At 52.8% G+C, this 4,453-nt stretch overlaps 1 long non-coding RNA gene across 1 annotated transcript; it reads right to left on the bottom strand.

Moving 5' to 3' along the window:
- Nucleotides 1-848: 848 nt before the first annotated feature.
- Nucleotides 849-4,251, bottom strand: LOC105311308. The gene is made up of 2 exons (XR_897657.2): nt 4,074-4,251; nt 849-2,761 (listed from the first exon to the last, which is right to left on the bottom strand). It is a non-coding gene; the product is annotated as an uncharacterized LOC105311308 (long non-coding RNA).
- Nucleotides 4,252-4,453: the final 202 nt, after the last annotated feature.

Raw genomic sequence — 4,453 nt, 5'->3', positions numbered from 1 at the left:
TGCTGCGGTCACCTCTTCACAAGGTGTCTAACTTAAAGGCCCCTCGGACCTGAGCCTCCCTGGGCCTGCCTGGGTGTCAGTGCTGGAAAGTCCTGAGAAGGAGTGGGAAGAGCTTGCATCAGGGCATCGTCTCCAGGCCATCAGCTGTCCCACCATCAGCTATCTGTGGGTGGCCTGGGAGGAAGTGGTGTCAGCTGCACAGCAGTTCCTCTTTCTGTCAACTGTACATGCAGCCTTCAGTAGCTGTCCTCCAGCAGGACGGTGACTGCGTTTAGAGCAGTGGTCAGAAAATAATGGCCCAGCTGCCTGATTTTGCAAATAGTTTTAGGGGAACACAGAGATGCCCATGCCCGCTCGTTGCCGGGTTGTCTGTGGCTGCTTTTACCTGTGACTGAGAGCTCATTGCTCCTTTGCAGGGATGCTCCAGGTCAGCAGTCACTGGGCCAGCAGTCTTTAATGTCCTTTAAGGAGCTGACTGCTTGGCACCAAGGCAAGATGGCCAGGATGCCAGCGACACCGCCCCCCCCTGCCCCCAGCACTGGTACTCTGACCAGGCCTTAATTGGGCAGCTCTCCCCAGACTCTGCAGAGCATCCAGCACATTCCAGTCTGGAGTTGGTGGGATATGGGTAATGGTTGGTCGGAGCGTTTCCGTGGTGACAGTGAGACTAGGGACTCAGGCCTGACTTTGACTCCACTCACAACTTCGCCTACTGTGTGTGGCTTAGGGTAAGTTAACTCCTCCTCTGTGTCTGGAGGAGTTGTGAGCATTAAGGAAGATGATGAATGGAACACCTGCCCCGCCTGGTGCCTGGTCATTGCAGTCAATAGAAAAGGCTTTTAGCAGTCTTCATTTTACTTTTGTACTTTATTTTTAGGAACAGTGTACCAAGAATGCTTTCATCTCCCCCCTCAGAATGTTTTTTGGCACTGTCTGTCTATCTTATGTACCCGCTCAGACCTCTCAGAGCCAGCAGGGAGCCCCATGTGTGGGAACCAGTCTTCCTGTCTCCCTTGTTCCCTGTGCTGCCTCTTCATGCTCCACCCAAAGCCCCTGGCCTGTCTTAGGACAGGCGCTGGAGTGCGGGGTCCCGCTCCAGGCACTGGAGCATGTCCAGGGAGGGGCACAGCTTCCTGGGCAGACACTGACATTTCTTCCGAGAAACTAGATGTCTTTGAGCCTGGAGAACACCGCTCCTGAGTTCATGTGCCATCGTGGTATGTGTTGTTGGCATGGGCTCTCAGCATCCGGCGGCATCCGAGTCAGGTGGCTCCAAGCGTCTCTCCTGGCCTTGTGTTCCGGTGGGTTCTGGCTTCCTAAGCAGTTGAGCTTCCAGGATCTTGGGTTTGCAAGTCAGGCTCGGGTGGGTGAGGATGGTTCTGAGTGGATGAGCTGGTCCAGCCCCTCACTGCTGAGAGGCCGAGGTTGGTTTTTCAGACCTGGAGAAGCAGGCAGTGCTGGGCGCCAGGCAGTCCTCAGGATGGAGCGGGTGAAGGAACAGAGGAGCCTCGGGCCTGCCCTTTGACCTCAGCTCAAAGGAAGGGCGGACTCTGCCCTGGATCCACTAGCAGGACCGAGTGCAGGAGGAGAGCAGAGGCCACCTGGGAGCTGGCAAAGCGGTGGCTGTCGGGACAGCTGGTTGCGCGGGGACTCAGGTGCCTCATGGGAGCAGCGGGCCAGGTGTGAACCCTGGGCTGGTGTCCTGTCTGCAGTGTCTGGCCTGTAGGCACTGAGCGCCTGGTGCCCAGGGGACTGGAGACTCTGGCCCTGAGAAGGCTTCGCCCCCAGGCTGGCAGAGCCACCACAGGGCATTTACAGCCAGGGACCCTGGGTCCTTCTGACTGGTGCTTCTGCCCCAGGGGTCATGGTGCCCGCCTGTTTTCATCTCTATTTCATTTCATCATTGATTTCCCAATGCCAGAAATATTTTGACAAACACGGACACTCACATCTCCAAAATAAGTAATGAGTAATGTGGCATCTGTAGGGGATTTATGTGCAGGTGTTCTGTACCTGGAATGTCTCTAGGGAAGGAAGTACCTGAGAAATCCGGGCAGGTGGATGTTTCCTTGCCTTGTGACATACGTGTTCATAGTAGTGTTCCCTAGGGAGGTGGCACTAGGGCGGGCAGGTCAACCATAACGTCCTGCTTACGACTGTCCTTCCTCTTGCGATGGCCTTCTCTAAGTGGGCCCAGTCACGCCAACCTGAACAGGGTTCTGTGAACCATCTCCACTATTCATGAAGCTTGGTGGGACTCCCCCTGCCCCCACACCTCCTCAGTTGAACCTGAGGCATATTTGTTGCATTGAAGCCTCAGGAGCCTCACGGGTGGGGGCCTTTGCTTCTGATGAGCCTCATTTGAGTCCTGTGTGTCATCCTAAATTCTGTTTTTAAGCACCATTGAAGGGCGGCCCTGAGGCTAAGAAGGCAGCCTGTGGGTCAGGGCCCTGCGGGCTGAGGGGGTTTGTTTCCAGGGGAGGCGGCCAGAGGCAGCACTGAGAGTCAAGGCCTGACATGTCCACCCCCTCTCCACCCAGAGCCCTCACCTTTCTTTTATTGCCTGTGTGTGCTGGAGGGTTTCAGATTTCTGGGTGCACAGAGGGCATTGTGGGGTCTCGTGTAAAGAAAACTGTCAGAACCAGGTGGTGCATCAGTTTAGTGCTGTTTGGGGTCCAGCCCTGTTCGGTGAGTCTGGTGCCTCCAAGAAGTCCGTTTCCTTGTTTATAATTGATGTCCTCTGGGTCAAGGCTTTGAGAAACTATAAGAAACAAAGCAGAAAAGAATGCAGAAGTGAAGGTTTTATGTGTCAATTTGAAACAGTTAAAATAGTTAACTTCAGAGTAAAATCTAAGTATTTTGAATTAGGTTGATTGCAAATGTTTGTGCACAGAAAATTCTATGCTTTTGCATTTCATTTAGATGGGGGAAATTTGACAGAGAATATATCTCGCATTTAGTTCAGGACACTCGGCCCTCTTAATTTCAGTTCTCCAGCGGCCATTTGTTTTCTATTGCAACAAAGTAGTGTCTGTGTCCACTTCCTAGTGTGTTTCTGGAAATGCAGATGACTGAAAGGAGCCAAGTGCAGATGCTCTGTAAAGAACTCATGGAGCCGGAGTGAGACATGTCCACAGAATTATTTTCCATTTAGAATCTCACACAAGAGCCTGGCATTCTCGACCCTTGTTCCTAAAAATTGTCATTTTCAAGGCCACAAGGTTGCATCAAGGGAGTAGTGCCCTTAGGGACAAGGGGCTCCAGTGTACCGGCGCATTCTGCCTTTAACTTGAGGGCTGGGTTTTACTTCTAGGCACAGTGTTGGCTGGGAGACCCTTGGTCTCGGGGGCTGTTTATTGAGTGGCCCGGGTGCCTTACTGGTCATCCCAGAGCACGTGGGCTGAAGATGCTAGGCGGGATTAGAGGAGTGTGGTGTGGGGCCCACTTGGTTGTTCCCAGTCAGGGTTGTCTTCTCTGCCTCCATTTTGGGACCACAGGTCAGGGGTTTCCTAGGAGTTCAAAGGCCCTGCCCTTGCCCACTGGCTCCTCCTGATAAATGACTGTGGGCATCATGCTCCCTCTGGTTGTGGCCAGGGCATCATCTCTGTGACCTGGCAGCTCCCTCCCCACACCCCACAGCCCTAAGGTCCAGGAACAGGGCTGGATACCAGTGGCTTTGCCTGGGTGTTGTGCCCACTTGGAGTGGGATTCAGCCAGCCTGGGCATCAATGAGCCTCCCCTCACTCCCCACTCCCTAGTGTGTGGACTGGAGGGAGGGGCGGGTGTGCTCACTCCCATTAAATATTCAAGAGCCACCTCCAGCATTTTCCTTTAGGGTAGCTGTATATTTTTAAAGCCAGCACTTCACAAGTAGGTCAAACACTAATTCAGTGAGAAGTGGGGAAGGTCAATAGAGGGAAACGAGTCGAGAAAGCAGTCTTAATTCTGGCTGTTTTACAAAACAAGAAACCCAACCTCACCACTCTATAAATGTAGTACACGCTTGTTATATAAGTCGAGACAAGGACAGAGCGAGAGAGAGGAGAAAGAAGAGAGATCATGAGTCTTGCTACCCGGCCGGTGTTAAGTCTTAGTCCGGTTCCTTGCTGCAAGTGTGGCCTCCCCAAGTGTGCATCATCGGGGTCTCCTTCGTTGCTGGTGCCGACCTGTGAAGTGACGTGAAGTGACGTTAGTGCAGCGTGCCGGCAGCTGCGTCTCAGTCACGCCCAGCTGCTAGCGTAGATACCACTGAGAAGGTCCTCTTTTTGCTTATGAGCCTAAGACTTCTGAATTTTTTTTCTGTATTTTCTGTATCTCTGTTTTGTATTTTTTTAATTTCCTCATTAGCAACACAAGCACATGAGGTGCCAAGGCCTCTGATCCCCTCTCTCTCTAGAGGTGCTCTCGGCCCAAGCTTTCTAACATTTGGTGTGTTTGATCAAGTATCTCGGAG

The sequence above is a fragment of the Pteropus vampyrus genome, unplaced genomic scaffold (genome assembly GCF_000151845.1).
Source record: "Pteropus vampyrus isolate Shadow unplaced genomic scaffold, Pvam_2.0 Scaffold1000003086, whole genome shotgun sequence".
NCBI lineage: Eukaryota > Metazoa > Chordata > Mammalia > Chiroptera > Pteropodidae > Pteropus > Pteropus vampyrus.
Note: the sequence above shows the minus strand (reverse complement) of the source record. Positions and strands in the feature narration are given on the sequence as shown.